Below are 21,889 nucleotides of genomic sequence, written 5' to 3'. Positions count from 1 at the left end.
ATGAAGGAGTTCCATTAAAAATAGTTACTCTCAAAATTCAAAAATTCCTTCTAACTTTTTATTACTCTGTAATGGAATTTTACAATATTTATCTCCAATCTTGTGTTTATGCTGCAGATTATAATTTCACATATATTGCAAAACTGCAGAAACATTCCCAAGAAATACTGCTAGGTTTGGGATTACAATTATCACCTCCTGTCCTAGTGATTGTACCATTCTCACCCCACGTGTATCCAGTAAGATCCTTGGTTGCAAGCAATAGAAACTGATCCTGTACATAGAAAAGCATTTATTGGAAATATAATGGGCTCACAGAATCAGCAGAAGATAAAAATTAAATTTAGGTCACAGACCAAAAGTAAAGGAATTTGTTGCAGACAAGAAGCAAGAAGAGAAACAATTGCTTTTGGCAGAAATGTCCAGTGAGCTGCTGCCCCACCACTGAACACTGATGGGGCTGGACACTGAGAGAGCTACGAATGCACCTTCAGTCTCTCTCTCTGAACTGCCTGCTCCAACTTAATACTGTGAGTCGGAAACATCTAACTGGTCAAGCCTAGGTCATGTCCTGGTGTGTTCAGACCGCTGATTCCTTGCCCAAACCCTTTCTACAAGTCACTGTTAACCACTGGAACATCTTCCTTTCAAAGGTCTTCTTGATTACAAAAATTTTAAAAAAAAGCTGAAACTTCAAAGTGGGAGAAAAAAGACCTTCTTTATATAGCTACATAAACATGAAGTAGTAGCGCAAATACCAATAGAGATACGTATGGCAATAAAAGAAAAAAATTAATTTTTTTTTTTAAAAAAGGTAACGGGTTATTAATCTGCCTCTACTTTGCTATGGCATTCATTTCAGCTGAAGTGTGCTCATGTTTGGTTACACCACAAATTCTGAAGGCACTCACTAAAACCAACAGAGATTCTTCTCCCCTATGTGGTTATTTCTTGATTACAGTGAAAGCCAGTGGCCTTAGAACAGGTGGCTTTCTTCCATCGGCTGGGCTCCCGAGAGATGAGAGGGGAGGCAGGGCTTGCAAGAGCTGTCACCAGCTGGCAGTGGCTCAGTCATCCCAAGACTCTGTGTTACTTTCTGGAAAGGGGAAATTTCAGAAACTACAAAGCTTCTCTCAGCTTTGATTTGGCCCACAGCTCACAACAGCTGTAAAAGTTGAATCTTGCAGGGGGGCAAAAAAAAAAAAAGAAACAAAAAACAAGGTCAAGACTGGTTATAATGTGTTTTTACTAGAGTGTATTGTTTTCAGAAGAGGGAAAAACCACTACGTATGAATATGCAGAGAGTGAAAAATGAGAAAAACATGTTCATTTTATTTCAAGCTAAAGAGATTGGGCCCACAACCCCAATTATATATGTGCTGCTAGAGGCAGAATGAATAACTACTTGTCTTTGAAATGCTCTAAGATATATTTTAGCAGCTTATATCTCCAAAAGCATTCACTACTTTCAGGGCTTTTTTCTCCCCAGCTCTTATGATCTGAATAATGGAGTGGGTGGGAGTAATCCTAAACATTAAGCAAGTTAGTGAAACAAAATTATTAAAAAATGAGTGACTGATTTCCGCTGTATCCTACTGATTCAGAAGCAAAGTAAAAGATTCTTCTCTCTGGACTTAATTCCTTTTATTTATTCCCTGCTGCAAAAAGATTTCTTTTTCCCCAAATAATTTAAACATTGCTCTCTCTTCTCTAGAGGTTCAAACTAGTTTTTTTTTTTTTTTTCAAAAGCAGTGGATTGGGAGAGAGGTTTTATCCCCAAATCGTTACCAGGTTTTTCATGATTCTGTTATCAATTAGCTGGAAGTGTTCACATCACTTCTGACAATACATGCCAGCAGGAAGGTAGTTCTATTTTAATTATTTAGGATAGTACTTCTCAGTCCTTGATGCATATTAGAATTACCTGGAGTGCTTAAACAAAATGGGTGTCTGGGCTTTATTCCAGACTAACTAAATCATAATCTCTACACAGGGAACCCAGTCATCGGTGTTTTGTTTCTAGCTCTCAGGTGAATCTACAGTAATGGGAGACGGGGCTAAAAACTCCTCTTCCCAGGAAGCTGCCACTTCTTTGTGGCTGAGGATCAACACTTGCACAAAAGGATTTCTATCAGGACACAAAGAAAGAATTAGAACCCCACTTTTCCTTCCTTCCTCCTACAGAGAAATAGACTCTGCCAACTTACTTTGTGAGCCCAAATGGAATATTACAGCAACGGTCACTTTACCAAACCTCACACCTCTAGTTCCTTCTCCCTAATTAGCCTCCTTGACCCAAACAGAGCCACTTAAACTTGTAGCTTCAGTATCTCAGACTCTCAGAGAACATGATTGTCACTCCATTGCTTGCTATAAATTTTATCATCCATCAGAGAATGCAGAAACCCCTTGCCAATTTCTGGAAACATTTTTAAAGCACTTTTAAAATTCTAAGGATGAGTTCCCCACTGGTATTCACTTGACGGGCATAGAAAACTCAGTTGAAAGGACTGCAGAGGAGGCTGCCATGGGGCCCAGCTGGGGCCCAACTCCCACAAAACAGAGCAACAGCTCTCCAACTTGACATTCTGATTCAGTACATCTGAGGTGAAACCTAAAGCTCGGCATTTTTTAATAGGAACCTCAGAAGATTCTGCAACAGATGGTTTGCAGACCACCCAGATGGTTTGCAGACCACCCAGGGAAACATGGCCATCGGCTGTTAAATGAAACGCTTTCAGAGAAACCAGGAGTGTGTAGGTGGGGAAAGCTAAGCTGTGTTCAAATATTTAAAGGGTTTTCTTGTTTGGAAAAAAATTAAATAGATCCTTTTTTAAAACCCTCTTCTTTAAGCTTCCAAAAGATAGAAAAAGTGAAACATGGGTGGAAAATCTAGAAAACCTGATTTGGCCTCAGTTTAGAAAAGAATATTATAGTAATCAAACTGAACTGCCTAAGAAAGTAGTATTTCTTGATTCATCCCAGAATGATGGCCACTTAGCAAAGATACTACCAAGGGGATTCAAGCTTGTGGTGGGAAGACAGTTCAGTATGCCAGATCCCTTAAATCATGAATTCACACAGAATAACAAAGTTCATTATGGGTCTAAGTTTTTACCTTTATGGTAGTTTGAAAAAAAATATATAACTGGACATGTGTGCACCATATTTAACTCATTTCCTAAAGCACCTCGATACACCTTGAGTATCTTATACCAAGGAATCATGAAACTAGCTTTTGGGTTAAGAAGCTTTAACCCAAACATTTAATAGGGCTGCAAAAAAAAAAATGTTCATCACCTCTTTATGGCTTTAGAGGCAAGCATCTAAGCTAACCCAACAGAGATAGCTAGCTAGCAAGTCAGAAAGACAGAGACACAGAGATAAATAGACAGCTGGATAGAGAGAATGAGATGAGAGAGAGAGAGAGATTCATTCATTCCTGGCTAAGATGGACTAAGCACACTCCAATCCATCTGTCCTATTGAATGCAGCTTTAAAACCTGGAAAGAATGTGCATGGAGCAGCTATTTGAGGATGCTGAAAAGAAAACAGAGGTAAGGGGGTTGGATAAGAAGACCAGAATTAAAAGTACCACCAAACAGACAGTGAGTTCACCAATTTTATTCCCCTCCAGAGTTCCATGGCCTGAATTCAAGGTGGCCCGTGAACTGGAAGGGGCCCTGGCACACACAGAAACCTAGGAGAAGCGCTCTAGTTGATGGCTGCACTGTCTATGTATAGCCAGCTGCCTCTCTGCCCTAGTGACTCTAATGGTGCCTTAACGTCAGCCCAGTGGTCAGGACTTGGCAATAACTGGGTGTATAAAAGTCGCTACTAAAATCTCAGATTTCCTAACTTTAGAGGTGAATTTAATCCATATTTTGCCTTATCTATCTACCCTCAAGTTCAAATGCATAAAAGGAATGCACAGAACAATAAATATTCTGTTCATAAAAGAGAGGGGGGCCTCCTAATGCTCAGAGAGAGTATGGAAATCTGTTTTTCTTCTTTCTCCCCCCTTTTGTTCCATTCTTTAGTGCCTTAGCCTCCAAGTGATTTTAGAGCAGTGGTGGCAATGACAGCAACCAGACCCAGCAGGACCCCATAACTTTGAAGGAAGAAAATCTTCCCCTCCAAACAAAGGAGCTATGGTCTTGAAATAAGGGAAGGAGCTCCCCCCCATCTCAGTTACTTCCCCTACTCATCCTCCTTCCCCATTTTTCCTTCCCCTCCTGCTCACTCGCCCCCCGACCAGGACATGGGTGCAGTCAAGGAAAGCGGGCAGCTGAGCAGGATGTACTAAAGCAGAATGTACTTCTGGCCAGAGGAGTGAAAAAGAGGAATCTGAAGGAACCAGGAATTACCAGGGAGACAGCAGGAGAGGGAAGAACTTGAAAGCAAGTTAAATGACTGTTTAGACTGCTAAATGAAAAGCTTTCAGAGAAACCAGGTATATGCAGTTTTGTCCACAGTACATGAATTCCTGTCTTCACCCAATCCGCACCAGTGTGGATCTGAATCTAAACAGCACACACAGACTTTGAGAAGAAACATTGAAATAGTCTGTTGCCCAAATCCCAGACTGGCTGGCTGCCTGAAGAACATACAGGACAAATTTGAACAGCACTGTAAAGGACTTTAAAACCAAATTGACATTGGGACCACAACCCAAAGAAATTTGGTCAAAATGTGACTTGAACCCAATCAAGTTGATGGCTGCTAAAGCAAAGGTATCAACATTCTCTGTAGGGCTTCAACTAGACCCAGAGATGCAATGTAATATTCAAAATGTCCACAATATAACACAAAATTACTTGCCATACATAAAACCTGGAAAATCTTAGCTTGCATAGGAAAAGAATCTGAGATGATAGAGTTGTTCGAATTATCTAACAGGAACTTGAAAGCAGTTACAAAAAATTCTCCAACTAGAAAGAGTGACAGAAACATCCTTGAAACAAGTGGAAAGACAGAAAATCTCAGCAAAGAAATAGAAGACATAAAGAAGAACTAAATGGAAATTTTAGAACTGAAAAGTGTAATCATTGAAATGAAAATCTCATAGGATGGTCTCAAGGATCAGAATGGAGGTGGCAGAGGAAAGAGTCAGCAAACTTGAAGATCCCTTGAATAGATATTATTCAATCTGAACAATGAAGAAAAAAGGGAAAAAAATTAAGAAAACAACAAATGAATAGAGCACCAGGTAACCGTGAGACAATACCAAAAAGTCTAATGCTTGTATTATCATAGTGTCGGAAGGAGAAGAGAAAAAACTGTGGACCTGCAAAGAAAAAAAAAAAAAAAAAAACTAAAAGGAACAATGCTGAAAACTTCCCAAATATGGTGAAGGACCACCTACAAAAAATTCTGCCTGCATCCTGAGCAGAGCAGCCAGGGGACAGAGAGAAAAAGCCATGGGAATTAGCCCTGCCCTCTTGTAATAGGAGCTGCTGGAAACCTCAGTTAGTCTGTCTCCCGTGGGCCTCCATGGCTGCAGCTCCCAGTGCTGCCGTGGATTAGCTAGTGGCTGGCGTGGGAGCAGGGAGGGGCAATGGGAGGTAGGATGTTGATCTTCTCACTCTTACAGTTGTTAAGTCCTATTCGTGACTCCTCGAGCCAGGTTTCTCCTGGAACTTTCTCTGACTGCACTGGTAGTGCTCACTTCCAGAGTGCTGGCTATGTTAGGTCCAGGCCAGGGAATATCAGAGGGACAAAAAAGGACCACTCACTGCGGGGTCCGGGAGTCCTGGACAACTGTACTTCATCCCCAGTCCTCCCGCTACTATTTCTTTTACAGGGCCCACAAACAGCTGCTCCCTACCTGCTATCTGGGTCTTACACCTGCTTTCCATCAGGGAGACAAGGAGTGCTTTCTCTGTGTTACCAGAACCGGAACCTCATTCTTCTAGAATAATTTCAACCAAGGATAAGAAAAATATACATTCTGGGAAAATTACTAAATATTATGAAACTTGACTTCTTGCACCTCTGGGTAATATTATTGCAGATGAATGCTAAACTAGTCACTTTTGGTTTTCTGTTTATAGATTACTCAAAGGAATCGAATTTCCTTATATTCCTAGTCACTTTTCCCATCACACTGCCACCAATATGTATTGAAGAACTAGGGGGATATTTTAATTGAGTCCATAAAAATCGTCCTTTAGAAAGTTAAAGCATTTGTCCCTAAACACTTTCTAAATTTAAATAGTCCTGATTTTGGACTATCCATACCACTGATTACCATCATGAGTACAAACAGTACTAATTTGTGGAAGGTAGCTATAGATTGAAAATATATGTACAGTGGTACTGTTACATGCAATTTCATACATTCTTTATCGTATTGTTCATTTAGCAGAGATTTGTTGAGTGGTCATCTGTTCTGGCTTTGACAGTGTGGCAGTGAATAAATGTGTTAAGGTTCTGTCTTCATCCTATCAGTGTGGATATTTGAATAAAGTATTGCAGGCTCGCCGACAAGCACAGCTGCTCTGTGTTGTTGTTCTGAATATGCACGTGTTTTTTCTTACTGATGCTGCAGGCAGACTGTGCCTCCAGTGATCTTTACAACAGGATGGAGACTGGACAGTTCACATTTCTTTCAAATGTACACCACATGGAGAGTTTGGGGCCATTACAAACTTCATGTTCAACTGAGTGATCTTAAACATAACAATGTGGTTTAGGTATGAATATTCCTGCTCGTTGAGCATAACACTCACTGTAAAATTCTTGCCTTGAAATATTTTGCAAATTTCCTAAATTGAGACAAATATGTCAGCTTTCCAAAAGACAAAAAATAAAAAATAAAAAATAAAGCCACAGGTTGAGTCCAGTCTTCTTTTTCCCCTTATTTGTGTTCCCCCAGCTGAAGTTAATAATTATACCTTTTATTGTCTTAAAGTAACTTTTTAACTTTGAGATTTTTAATGACTTGGTTAGCAGTTTAGCTTTCCCCACGTGGTTTATTGAATATCACAGTTAACAACCTCAGACCTGAAAAATTAAGCTGAATTCTTAAAGAAAAAAGAGTTTTCTTTATTCATTTATATATCATCATTTTAGTTTAGTAGCAAGACAAGGGCACTTGCTATAAATCCTTTAGCACTTGGAGGATTTTACTAAGTTAGTATTTTGTACTTCAGCTCTCTGACAGAAGTTATCATATTTCTATGTTATTAGACATTAGGCTTCTTTAATTATTTCCTTATTCCTTCTCTTTCCCCCTTCACCCTGTCCTCCATTCTTTCTTTCCATCCTTCTCCCTCTTATCATCATCTACCTTCTGGTCAACAGTCAACTTCTTGGAATTTTCTCACCCGGTACTGAGGGTATGAACGTGCTGCCACCCCTCCAACATATCCAGGCGTGGTTTACAGAAAAATGTAAGAGACTAAGGCAATTCTATCATCACTATCACACGAGGTGTGCATGAATATGTTATTTACATGAGTCCAAGAAGGCAAATAACCTTCCACTTGGCAGAACACATTCAACTAATTCAAGCTGGTGGAAACTACAAAAACTTCACTGAATTCCAGAAGTCATTTACCCTCTCAGTTTGTTTTGAGGCATTTTTCCCTAGCATTGGTTAAATAGCTATCATTTTTAACATTTGCATTCCTCCCCCAACCCCCCTAAGGGAGGATAGTACTATTGTAATTATACCGCATTCTTCTGAGGTTCCATAATGAGCTATTATTTTGCTAATGGAATATTCAAGTAGTCTGTAGTAATTCATCAGATAGTCCCAAATCCCATTTTCTCAGTGTGAATCTTTTTGTTCACAGGTAAATTGATGTGTGGGGGGTTATCAAGGCTTTTTTGTAATTCAAATTATCCATTCCACCTCCCTTACAAAAAAAAAAAAAAACAAAACATGCAATCTTACAAGAGTTTTTAGAAATGTTTAGAGTTAAAATTGTCCAGATTTTATGCAAGTAGTAATTTCTGCATTTTAATTTGTTTTTTATTTTTGCATTTTGATCTCAAATTTTGAAAATGCACCTGAATTGAAGGAGGGAGGTAAAATGTAATTCAGCTCCTTTCACACTAATATCTGTCCTTTTGTCAGCTTGAACTACTAGCAGGAGAGCCCTATTCTTATTTAGAGATCCAGGAACAGGAACCCTTCTCAGCTCAAACTCTTCCATTTTCCTCCACTTTAAAAGACATGAATTTAAACTGTGTAGTTCTTATCGAAATGGACACCACTTTTTGGCACAGAACTCTTAAAAGTATAATGGATTGTCCATGTATTGATAAATATATAAGAACCCTTGAGCAGAAGAATATGCACATAAATCCATGCTGGGAGAAGTATTTTAAACTATCTGAATAAACAACAAACAAATGCAAATTACTTGTAAAATTAACTAAGCCATTGACCTTAAGGCTTCAGTTCCTGCCATGTCAGTGACATGACTTACACTGTAGGCTCAGTTTCCTCAGATCAACCTTAAAGTCTATTTTGTAATGGTATTAATACAAGAAAACATCTTTGAGACACTAACCAAAATAACTAATATAAATAAATAAAATAAAGTAACTAACAGAAGGCCCTGAAGAGGCTGATGGATGTCTGCATATGAAAGAGTAGGGGGCTGCATCCTCCTTAGAAGAGTTGCATCCTCCCATGGAAATGCTCCAAAGATGTCCTTGAGGAGATAAAAGTGGAAAGAGCCTTTTACAGTTTGCACTTGCCTTTCTTTTATATGGTCTTTGGACAATCATCACCTTCCCGTTCACCAGAAGTCTTCTCCAGCAGCTCAGATCGCTAAAGTGGGCTCTCTGAGATAATACTAGGCAGCACAAAGCGCCTGCCTGAGTGACGAATTGTTCAAAATAGGCGAAGACTGACCAGCTGCCCCTGGGCATTCACTCTTCCCCATCACTATCCATACGCTGATGGATGTCAGCCTAGGGAGACTGCCTCCTCCCATTGCTGTGCTACCATTAAAAGTGAGACATGAATCACTGATCAGATGAAACCCTTGTGGGAGTGATAGTTAACAGCCCGGAATCCACAGAGGGTCTGTGGTGCCTCAGACTCTCTGCCCAAGGATTTAACCCCTTCTCTATTTTTAAAATTCACCAAAAATTCACACAGACTGAAGCCTCGCCTCTGGCCATTACCCAAAACACACTTCCAGAAATTCAGAGATCCCGCTGAAACAGAGCAGCTGATGCACGAGGAGAGTATGAACTTACCGAGACACCCGGACAGCAGTGCCTACAATTACCTAAAACAGAAAGAATGAACTGGACAGCAAGCACCATCTGAAGCAAAAGCATTAGAACTGATTAAGAATTAAAAATAGTGTGATAAATATAGCAATATTAGAAGATATTAGCCATATAAAGAAGAACAATAAGCCACAAAAGAAATTCCAAATGGAAATGTGATGTACAAAAATTTAGGACTTTTTCTCAGAATTAAAGAAAGATGAAAGATTTTGGATTTAAAAGGACCACTGATTGCCAAATAGGACTGACAATGAACCCCACACCTAGACAGAGTACAATTCAATTTAAGAAAATCAAAGTATGAGAGAAAATTCTGAATACTGTTAAATAGAAGGCAAAAGAAAGAAAAAGTACTCCAAGCGAAAACAATTTTAGAAGATGTGATCAAATTAGAAGAAAACAAACCTAGAAGATGATAGAATAGATATAATAACTAAAATGATCAACTACAGCGGTAACAGCTGATGTTGGTGAAGACTGGGGGTGTGTGTGTGTGTGTGAGAGAAAGAGAGAGAGAGAGAGAGGGAAAACATCAAGAGCAAATGGAGAAATACATATATAGTATAGAGTAATTCATAAATAAATTTCAACATGATTCAATTTGATGTCGTGGGCAACCTGAGGGATGCGAGTGAATTAACACAGTTGTTTTGTCAAGAAAAATGTCCTTTTGGGAAAGTTATGTTCATTGCTTTTGTTGTTAGAAGAAAAATACATAAAATTACTGTGTGTGTGTGTGTGTATATACATAATACACATTTAAGATTGTTTTTTACAAGGAAATAGTCATGATTTGGGGTCTTTGTAGAGGGCAGCTGTCATAATAATGAAATAAATAAATGCCATGTATAAATTTTAAACAGCAGATCAAATTACAATCTATCAAATAGAAAGCATAGATGCAGGAAAAAAATGTGAAGTTTACATGAAAAGTAATTACCAATATAGTTGTTGTTATGTCTGTCTAGTATTATCCATAAAAGTGAGTTAAACATTTTAGTTAAAAAGCAGACTCTAATAATGTATTTTTTAAAAAGTGTCAAAAATATGTGGTATAAAGAAAAAATATTAAGGTGTATCAAACACATATGAACCAAAAGAGAATCGACATAGTAATCTTATACCTGACAAATATAATTTACTGCCAACAAGGATGTTATGTACTGGTAAAAGAAACATTAGGAAAAGAAGATATATTTATCACTAAGTCATGTCCATTTATTTACACATTGTATATGGAATTCTCACTGCAGTGGCACAGCTGAGCAGTTGTTAACACACTAAATGACTTGTAAACACTGAAGTATTTATTATCTGGTCTTAAACAGAAAAAGTTTACCAATTCTTGATATACAAAACTGAGTCCTAGAAGCAGAGAATAAGTTAAATATAACATTTGATGAGAACGAGAATTACACAAATGATAGAAGTAGTAGACAAGAACATTAAAAAAAACTATGATATCTGTATTCTTTATGTTCAGGAAACTAGATGAGAGATTGAACATGGTATATAGAGACATAGAAGATATATTTTTAAAAATGAGTTGAATTTATACTGATAAAAACTGAGATGAAAAATTCACTGAATGGGATTCATGGCTGAAAAGATAATGAAGAAGAAAAGATTAGTGAAAATGAAAACATATCAATAGAAACCGCCTAATATGAAAGAAAGATATAAAAGATAAAGGCAAAACAAACAAACATTGGACATAGCACCAGTGAGCTCTGAACAAATGTACAGATGATTAGAGTTGCTGAAAGACAAGAAATCAGAGGTAACAGAGTATTTTAAAAAATAACGGGCACAGCAGTTTTTCTGAATTTGCTGAAAACTATATATTCCTCAGATCCAAGAAACTCAATAAACCTCAAGTGCAAGTGACATGAAAGAGACTTTACCAAATCACATTTATAATCAAATTGCCTAAAATCAGTAATACAGAAAATCTTAAAAGCAGCCATAAGCAGAGAAAAAAGTACATTTCATGTAAAAGAACAAAAATAAGTATCATTTCTCATTGGAAGTAATGCAAACTAATAGTACTAAAAGAAAAACTGTCAACCTCAAAATTATTTACCTATTGACAATATCTTTCAAAAACAAAGATTAGATAAAGTCTTTTCAAACACACAAAACCTGAAAGCAATCAAGAGCTTTGGGGATAACTATGTGGGTACATGTAAGTCTTTGTTAGAAAATTATTTAAACTTCTTTAAAAGAGAATCTGCCTTTTAAAGCAAAATTAATAACAATGTGTAATAAGGTTTATAACACATGTCAAAGCAAAATGTATAATTACATCAGTTCCAAGCCTGGAGGGGAAGAAGCAGAAATGCATCAAGTTTCTTAAGAGCATACGTGAATTTGTAGACTATCACTTGAATGTAGACTGTGGTAAGTTAAAGATGTGTACTTTAACCCCTAAAGTAAACACTAAAATAACATAATAAATAGTTATAACTAATCCTCCAACAAAAGGAAAATAAAGAAAAATAAAGAAAACAGAAAAATATAGAACAGATAGGACAAACAGAAAACAAGCAGCCATCTGATAACAGACTATCAATATATATACTGATATAGACCATCAATATATGATATATAATCATATCAAATCTAAATGGTGTAAACCTGAGTTAAAAGGCAGATTATATGACTAGATCATAAAAGATATAACTATATGTTGCCTAAAAGAAATGCATTACATAAATATAAGAATTACACTAAAAGCAAAAGGATAGGAAAAGATGCACTACCTATGAAATGTACAAAAATGACCAAGATATGAAAATATATTTTTCTCTTACACATGAATAAAAACTTGGCTAGAAATGGAATCCTTTCATAAAGCTCTGTTCTTCATGAACTTTTGACTAGGAATTAATTTAGAGACCATATTGCCTGCTGATGTGTTTTTCTTAGCCTGTAGAGTAGTAATAGAAAATGGGCATTTGTTAATGGCTTAAAAAAATCTGGAGATTTCACATAAAAATTCGCATTTCTGGCTTTTCTCAAAAGGTTATAACAGTTGGCAGTCTTGGAATAGCATTTGCACATAGCAATACAGAATGAGGGTTGAGTGGCAGCTTCTGCCTTTAGTCTGAACCAGCAATCTTCAATTCACCATCGCACACACTAAAGCTACTTCACTCTCTTGTGTTAACCTGCCTGACTTCTGATGGCATTTGGGATTGTGAGCCCTGATGTTGCTTGACTGGTTTGTAGAACTTTGCATTACTGAAGAAAATTGTGAAGCAATTCTGGCTTTTGTTGTTTGGTTTGTTGTGACTTTTTTTTTTTCTTAATGCTTTGCCTGGATGGAGTTAAAATTTCTTTAAAAGTTGAAACTACAGGTACATGAAAAAAAAAAATATGTGAACCCGTTTGTGTTTTTCTCCATTTACCTGACTGGTGAATAATTTGTTCTGCATACTAAAGTATTAGCTTAGGAAATTTGGCTTCTATTATAATTTATTTATTACTTTCATTTCCTTATTATGCTACCAGTTAAGTATATGTTGAAGTTTTTTTTTTTTAACGTTCTATTACCTTTTCTCTCATGGTTTCCATTTCCTCATTTTTTCCTTCTGTGTTCTAAGATAAACACTCAAGTATTTATTCATTATTAAAAGCTCAATTTTCTATAATGCTGATACAGCTCTTCATTATTTCTAGTAATCATTTCAATCTGCGATTACATTTTAGTTTTTGAATATATTAATACTAATTAATATTTAATGAGCACTTAACTATATGCCAAATGCCATTTAAACACTTTGAATATATTATCTCAATTAATTTTTTCCAGAAATCCTATGAAGAATGTACTATCATTATCTCTTCTACAGGTGAAAAAATAAGGCTTTCTGAGATTAACTTTTTCAGGATCAAAGAGTTGGAAAACAGTGGAACCAGGACATATAATTAGGCATTTTTAAATCTAAAGCCTGTTCAATGAACTGCACAGTAAGCTTTTCTTACTTCTGGTTACTTAGCTTGCTCCTCTTCCAATTCATTTATTTCTTTTACATTTAATTATGTTTCTTTTTAAATGTTTTAACTGTGATAAAATACATGGAACATACAATTCACCAACGTAACCATTTTTAAGCATACAGTTTACATGTGTTAGTTCACATTGTTCTGTAACCAACCTATCTCCAGAACTCTTTCCATCTTTTGAAGTTGAACTTGGTACCCTTAAACAACAACTCCCCATTCTCCCTACTCCAGCCCCTCTCATATATGCCATCTTATTTTGTCTCTCCAATTCATTCTCTATCTCAGGCTATTTTAATAATGCAAATATTAATAATTTAATGATTAGTTTGTCGTGAAGGAACTTAGTTTTCCTAAAATTTTTAGAATACAAATACAGTGATTTACAAGCTTTTTAAAATTTAGAAATGTTTCCAAAATATGTTCTTCTCTTCTGGTGCTATATAGTTTCTGTGTTTCATATAGTAGAATCACTTCATATAATACTGATTTGTTTTGAAAAGATACTCTTCTATCCTTGAAAAGAATGGTATTAATCAATCTGCTGGTATTAATCAATTTTATTTGAGCCCAGGCAGAATCACCCTTTCACAGATCTCAAGATAGAGGAGGTCTGAATGTTTCCAATCCCAGTCAACTTTCTGGTTCTGTGTTGTCTTTAGTACGGATCCGTTGGCCTGAGGAACAATCCCACAGTCTTATGATGTGATTATTTTATCACCAAAGAAGAGTCTTAGCCTGTACACTCTAGTCAAGTTGTGTGTATTTCTTGCATTGAAAAAAAAAAAAAAAAGCAGCCTCAAATAATGAAATAAGTATTCCGACATCTGGATCTAAAAGGTTACTACAACCATACTGGCCTCGGCAGAGTTTCATTCCTGAGGAATACTGAGCCGAGAGATGCATTAAAGACTGAAAAGGGGCCAAAGGGTGGAACAGCGTGTTTGCTTTCCATGCTGAGGAGCTTTCACAAAGCAGAAAGGCGGACGTATGCCTCTCTGAGTCTGCGCAGATGGAAATCCACCACCTTATGAAGAGGCATGGCTTTGCCATCCTGCCTCCGGGCTAAGCTTTCCTTAGTTGACTCTCCAACTTCTGCCTGACACATTTTTGACCAACATTTCTAGTTTCCACGGTTGTTGAAACTGCATCTTTTTTCCTATTTTCAGGAACATTGTCATGGAAAGGTTGCAGGGGGTGAATGAGGAACTGCTGATTACCAACTAAGCAGCCAGAATACCCTCTTTCACATATAAAGATGAAGCTGGTAATGGCTTTTGCCCTCCTGCGCCAGCTTGACTGAAAACCCAGGGTATGCCAACAGTCTTTTCTAAACCATACACACGGACAAAGTGCCTTTTGACTATAACTTCAGCTGGTCTCTGAAGAGCCAAGTTCTGTTTTACTATCACAGCTTTTCCATTTTCTTTTCTCAGAAGAATTTTGGCAGGAAAAGATATATATACAAATTGCACCAATCACTTATATTGAGATGCTACTTGCAAGTATTCTTCTCTTAAAAATATTCATTTCTTTTCTACCTCTTTAAGATCAGGTGTAATTCTGATGTCGTCACTTTAAATTGTCAGATAGTTTTTTCACAGTCAAGGCTGAATGACTTTCAACCTTCCAAATTCTATTTCATGTCCATCATACATCTTAGTTGAATGAACAGTCTTTCTGGAAGTGATAATAGCTAAATTATAAAAACTATTAACGATCCATTCTACCATGGTCTAGTTTTTCATGATTCGATTTAGGGAGGGAAGAACAACTCAGGAATAGAAAAGGACAAGAGTGTGAAATTTAGGCAAAAATTGTGGGCTAAAGTTTGAAATTAGAATTTCAACTAAAGCCTGGTTTAAGAAAACAAACTCAAAACAATCTGAATTTAGGACAGGATTTTTTGCATGTGTGCATGTGTCCACTATGGTGCATGAACATTCTATAAATTAGCTCATGGGCCGTGACTGCAGCATTTCTTATGGAAATAGTGGGTGGCTTGTGAGCGTGATCTCATCCATCCTCAAGGAGCGGGAGGTTGTTTATGTGAAAAGGTTATTAACAACAATAATTCTGAAGAGAGGAAGTGTTACCCACTGTTGCGAGTCAGCAGCTTAGATTCTATTTCTGGATCTATGTGAGTTCTTTTTTTTTAAGAGGTTTCAGACAGGTCATATTTTCTCAGGACTACTGTTTCTGTATCTGTTTGGTATACTAATAGTTTCCATTCATTACTGTATGGCTATTTTGTGAGTTTTAAAAACTTTAGCTAAAGTAATATGCAAAAATGTTTTAAAGTCGTTGGACAACCTCCAGGACAAAGGCGGAAGTGTGACTTCTCTGGAGAACACGTAATATCTTTTCACAGCAAGTGTCGTGTGGTCTTTTTTTTCTTTTTAATGGAAAGCCTCAACACTGCCAAGTAGATTCTTTCCAAAATTGCCACTTAGCGGCTCCTTACCAGAGCTATATGAGTTTCACATGACCTCATTATTAGATATGTTTTGTAACGGATGCCTTTTCTTATTTTTTAAAGGGGAAAAAAATCACAATGAACTTCAAAGTCACTAAGAATTTGGGGACCGTTTCTGGAACAACAGTCGTTCTTCATATTGAAAATGGACTTGTGAGGACAAGTCTACTTCTCTTCATGAGATGCCCTGGGCAGGTGTGTAGAAGCTGGTGGAACATTATCTGTTTGAGACCAAAGAGGATGCATAGGTGTGGGAGATTTAGCTTTAGGGAAATGATGAAGCAGATGGGGATGAGGGTGGGTGCAAGAATCTCAAAGCCAAGTATGTATATTTATCTCTGTCAATTAATAAGAACTTAAACTTGCAACACACTTTATAGTTTCAGATAGCACACTGTGAATGTTGTTTCATGAGAACTGTAAAGTACAGCAGTGTATTGTTTCAGGTGGAAAAGACTAAAATTTGGAGTTATTAACTGATTTGTCCACAGTGGCATATCTGGAAAGCTAGCATTCCATCTCTAACATTTTGATTCTTCCCCTAGGGATTTGTGTTCTACCCTTGATTCTCAGCTAGGGAGGAAGAGAGAGGGTCTCATACATTTCATGCTCCCTGCCTGCCTATCTGCAGACCTTGGTGTGCAATGTTCCGCCACTGGAGAACCACTGATAGCAAGCCCCCGTGATGGGTGGGTGTCCCTCCAGTGTGCTGGGATGGGAAACTGCCTGCTAACCACAGAATCTGGCCTTTTTTGGTGGGTGTATTTTTCTTTCTATGTAAATGATGAAACTATATCATGAACATGAAAGGTTTATCTTCATGTTCTCAAGCGAGAGTTTTTTAATACACCCGGATACTCGTGACAATGTTTATCGCCACTCAGAGTTGAAATCTGGCTGCTGCTTTTATGCTCTGATAATAGCTCGAGCCATCCTCCACTGCCTCTATCGAAAACTAACATTCCCCAGGCCTAATTCCCTTCACTGCTGGTGCCCTAGTTTTTCTTTTCTTTTTTTTTTTTTTTTCCTTTCTTTTTTTTTTACTAATGTACATTTTAACTGAAAACACATGACACTGGAGAGATTAAAACCTCTCTAAAACACAAGCGAAGAAACATTTTGTAACTTGACTTTCCTCTGGACTCTATCCCAATGAGATTTTCATGTGGCTGGTGTTCCTGAACGTCACACTGGCATCTCTGTTTTGGCATAAACTTGGAGAAAGAAGGAAAATGGGCTTCTTTTCTCATGAAATCTCATATCAGCCCTCAGAGAAAGGAAGAGGGAACCGTTTCAAGAGAGACATACCTTAATTTTGTTGCAAATCCTTTTCTGCCTTCCAGCCTTCAATATCAATATGTCACACTAAATTATTTCATTAAGTACTTCATCTCCTCTGTAACCTGCTTGTCTTTGAGGACAAACTTTAGATCGGCTGTGTACACGTCTGCAATATTTCGACTCAAAGGACATCTGCTGACTCTTAACCAGAAAGCTATGAGCATTCTTTTTCTCCACCCTTCATAAATATATATTGCAATTGCCACTGTTATTAAAAAAAATTATCCTTTGGTCCTTAGCGATCTACTGCGCTCCACACTCCCTTCATTCTTAAACTGACCTTGCTCCCTGAGAAAGACAAGAAGACATCCTTAAGTGACAACGAGACAAATTTCATTTTGTTGGGGACTGCCTTTTCAATTATTTCTCTCTTCTCGATTTCTCCTTGCTGACCTGGTCCAAGCTGTTACTTTGACAGGGGTCCCTAACCTCTAAATTAAAATATGCAAATTGTTATGCTTCCTACACTAGGACCAGGATGGTCTATGCACTGTAATTGCAAAAGATTGTTCAGTTCCATTTTATACCAGAAGAATATAGTTACCTATTTCTGCCATTTCCCATTATGAGAAAAAGAATACCCTGCAGACTGATATATTATAAAGCAATACATTTATGCATCAGTATATTTCTATTCTAAAAATGAAAGATTATTATATTTTGTGACCCACATTCTGCCACAAGGAAAATATGCCCAAATATATCCAAGTACTTTCAAGGACTTGGTGGACATATTTTAAATGTTTCAATAACAAGAAATAGCCAACATTAATTTGAAACATAGCTTTAAAGTACTTAAAATTTTTTAATAGACTTCATATACACAATAGTTACTACCAATGAATTTTTAAAATATTCCTTCTTTAGTAAATTTTTGGAATTGGGATGCTTCCCTAGTTACCTGATCAATCAGTACTGTTCCAGGCTGATAAACAGGTCATTTTCAAGGCCATTCTACATACGGTTTGCCTATATGTGCACATACAATATTTTCCCATTATTGTAAAAAAGTTCTGTTTCTCAGATAATAATATAAAATCAATTTATAAATACCCACTGTGATGACTAACAATATTTAGAAAGACTCAAGGCTTATTTCTGTGATGCCATCATATCTGCCAAAATTCTCCAAAATTCCTAAGTGATCATGAATTGTCTCCTGAGCATCATGGCTTTTCCTAGGTTGTCTCGGGAGATCTGGGGTGGAAACCTATTTGGAAACCACTCTATGGGAATCATTTATCTGTAGGTGAAATAACAATAATAAATAAAACTACTGTAAAATCAGAAGGTTATTTGTTACTTTGGAACATTCAGTTGGCCCTTGAACAATGTGGGGGTTAATCCACGTGTAGCTTCTGGTCAGCCCTCTGTATCCACGGTTCCTCCACATTTGCAAATTCAACCAACCAGAGACCGTGCAGTACTGGACTATTTACTATTTGAAAATACCTGCATCTAAGTAGACCTGTTCTGACACTCCTTCCAACACGGGGCAGAGACACTGTGTCACAGCCCTGCCTACTGCTGAGTGTAACCTGCGGCCCTGCTGCCCGGGAAGGCTGGCTGGAGCACCTGGGAAGCCAGGAAGCCCAGCAGCACTCAAGCAGAAAGCCTTGTCAGCAGCGCCACTCATCTGCGGAGCCAGGCGCTGACCCCTGTGGCCGGCTAACTCAGCATGCATTTCTGCCTATTTGAGACCTGAGACAATAAGCTTTGCTGGTCTTGTTGCCTGTTCTGTCATGTCACCCAGGCGGGAGAGCTCATTTGTAGCCCTGTCCACTGCTGAGTGCAGCCTTCAGCCCTGACCAACCAGGAAACCTGGGCAGAGCACCCAGGAAGTGGCATGGCCCAACAGCACTTGAGCAGAGAGTCTGGCCACTGACTCTGCCCTTCTGCAGAGTCAAGCTGGCAGCCCCGTTTGGTCATGGAGTTTCCCATACAGTTTTGCCTGAGTTGGGACCTCCCTGGAAATGAGCCTTACCAGCCTTCACGCCCATTCTGCTGCTCTCCCCTCCCCCAGTCAGGGAACTAATTCATAGCCCCACTCACTGCTGAAGGTAATACTCTGTCCCTCCCAATCACAAAGCCTGGCTGGAGCACCTGGAAAGCTGTGTGGCCCAGTAGCACTAGAGCAGAGAACTTGGCCAGTGGCTCTGCCCTTCTACAGGGCCAAACCAGCCATCTGGCTAGGGAGCTTCATGCACAGTTCTGCCTGATTTGGGACCTCAACCAACAAGCCTTGCCAGCTTTGAAGCCTGTTCTGTTGCTCTGCCCAGGCAAGGAAGATAATTCACAGCCCTGCTTACTGCTGAGTGATACCCCAGCACCCCCTGACCAGGAAACCTGGCTAGAGCACCTGGAAAGAGCCTAGCAGCTTTTGAGCAGAAAGCCTGGCCAGTAGCTCTGCCATCTGTAGAGCCAAATCGGTAGCCCTGCCTGGCCAGGGAGCTTGATGTGCAGCCCTGCCTGATTTGGCCCCCGAACACGGAGCTTTGCCAGCCTTGAAGCCTTTTCTGTGGCCCAGCCCAGGCAAGGAAGCTAATTTGTAGCCCTGAATACAGCATTAAAGACCTACCCCACCAGAAAAATTAACAAACACATTCAGAAAGCTATGTAGCCCATTCTACAGCCCTGCTTACAGTGGCATGTAGCAAACAGGCCAGCCAGTGGCTCTGCTTGTCTACAGAACAAACCCAGTTGTCCCATCTGGCCAGGGAACTCAGTGCACATATCCACCTGCTTTGGGCCCCCAAACAACTATCCATGTCAGCCTTGGGGCCCATTCTGCTGCTTCAACCAGGCGCTGAAGCTAATTCATAGCACTGCTTACTGTTGAATTTAGTGCCCAGCTCCCCTATCCCAAGCCCCACCACCCCCCTAGCTAGAAAACCTGGTTAGAATCCAGACAACTGCAGAGACGATCCCACAGCCATGCAAGGGCAGGGAAGCAAGCCAGAGGCCCTACCCAAAGTGTTCCCAGCAGGCGGCACCACTCCTGACCTCAGAGATTGGGCTGTGGCTTTGCACCAAAATAGGCCCTGATAGTAAGCCTCACCTCCCAAGGACACTATCAGCTAGCCTGTCCAGAATTCCAACCTGAACTGACTGATGACGAATTGTCTCTGCCAAAGAGAATCTGTGAAGTCTAGAAGAGGAGACCACTTACACATACATGCAGATACTAATGCAAGGAATGAAGGAATACAAAAATAAGGTAAACCTGATACCACCCAAGGAAACTAATAAAGCTCCAAAAACTGACCTTAAAGAAATGGAGATCTATGAACTATCTGGAAAAGAAATCAGAATAATCTTCTTATAAAAATAGTATAGGGAACAGACAACTAAATGAAATTAAGAAAACAATGCATGAACAAGATGGGAAATTCAACAAAGAAATAGAAGGAAAAAAAAAAAAAAGAACTCTTTGAGGTGAAGAATACAATCACTGAGCTGAAAAGTTCAATATGTAACGTCAACAGCAGACTTGACTAATCAGAAGAGACAATCAGTGAACTACAAGGTAAGGTTAGGGGAGCAAAAATTATTAAAAAAAAAGAAGCATGAAGAAAGCATAAGGGACTTATGGGATACCATAAAAGGAAACAATATATGTATTATAGGAATCCCAGAAGGAGAGGAGAAAGAGAAGGGACAGAAAATATACTTAAAGCAATAATGGCTGAAAACTTCCCAAACCTGGTGAGAGAAATGGATATTGTTAAAATATCCATACTACCTACAACATGTATAGAATCAATGCAATCCTTATCATGATTTCAATTGCATTTTTATAGAAATAGAACAAACAACCCTAAAATTCATACGAAACTACAAAGACCCTGAATGGCCAGAGCAAGCCTGTGAAAGAAGAACAAAGCTGGAGGCATCATGCTCCCTGATTTCAAACTATATTACAAAGCTATAGTAATCAAAACAGTTTTCTATTGCCATAAACACATAAACACACACAGACCAATGGAACAGAATCTAGAGCCCAGAAATAAATCTATGCGTATACAGTCAACTAACACTTGACAAGAGACCCAAGAACACTCAATGGAGCAAAGACAGTTTCTTCAATAAACAGCACTGTGAAAATTAGATATTCACATGTACAGAATGAAACTAGACCCCTATCATACACCACTCACAAAAATTAACTCAGAACAGATTAAAGACTTAAATGTAAGACTTGAAATCATAAAACTCCTAGGAGAAAACATAGGGAAAACTTCTTGACATGGGTCTTGGCAATGATTTTTGGATATGACACCTAAAGCATAAGCAACCAAAAAAAAAGTGGGTCACATCATACCAAAAAGCTCCTACACAGCCAAAAGAAAAACATCAACAAATGAAAAGGCAACTTACAGAATGATTTACAAACCACACATCTGATAAGGAGCTAATAACCAGCATATATAAAGAACTCATATAATGCAAAACCAAAAAAATTAAAAATGGGCAAGAAAACCTAAACAGATATTTTTCTAAAGATATTCAAAGGGTCAATGGGTACATGAAAATGTTCTCAATATCACTAATTATAATACCTGTATTATTTAACCAACAGGCTAAGCTGGCATATTTAAGAGACTTCAAACTGCAAGGGCTTTATAATACTGGAGTTTGAATACTGGGTGGAGATGACTGGTTTCATGTTAGAATTACCTCCACACAGTGAAAGGGAAAGGGAAGCAGCCATACCTTTAAGTAGACATCCTGTCTCTTCTGCTCCATTCTGGCCAGAATCTAGTCCCATGGCAGTCCAAACTGTAAGAGAAGACAGAAAATACAGTTCCAGTC

At 38.3% G+C, this 21,889-nt stretch overlaps 1 long non-coding RNA gene across 1 annotated transcript in view; it reads right to left on the bottom strand.

The window, feature by feature from the left end:
* Positions 1-21,889, bottom strand: part of LOC105089123 (uncharacterized) — a 515,140-nt gene that overhangs the window by 207,497 nt on the left and 285,754 nt on the right. Inside the window, exon 4 of the long non-coding RNA XR_010376824.1 lies at positions 21,791-21,856. This is a non-coding gene — a long non-coding RNA (uncharacterized LOC105089123). The remainder of the gene's footprint in view (positions 1-21,790; positions 21,857-21,889) is intronic.

Source organism: Camelus dromedarius, chromosome 19 (assembly GCF_036321535.1).
Source record: "Camelus dromedarius isolate mCamDro1 chromosome 19, mCamDro1.pat, whole genome shotgun sequence".
Taxonomy (NCBI): domain Eukaryota; kingdom Metazoa; phylum Chordata; class Mammalia; order Artiodactyla; family Camelidae; genus Camelus; species Camelus dromedarius.
This window is presented reverse-complemented; position numbering and strand designations above follow the sequence as displayed.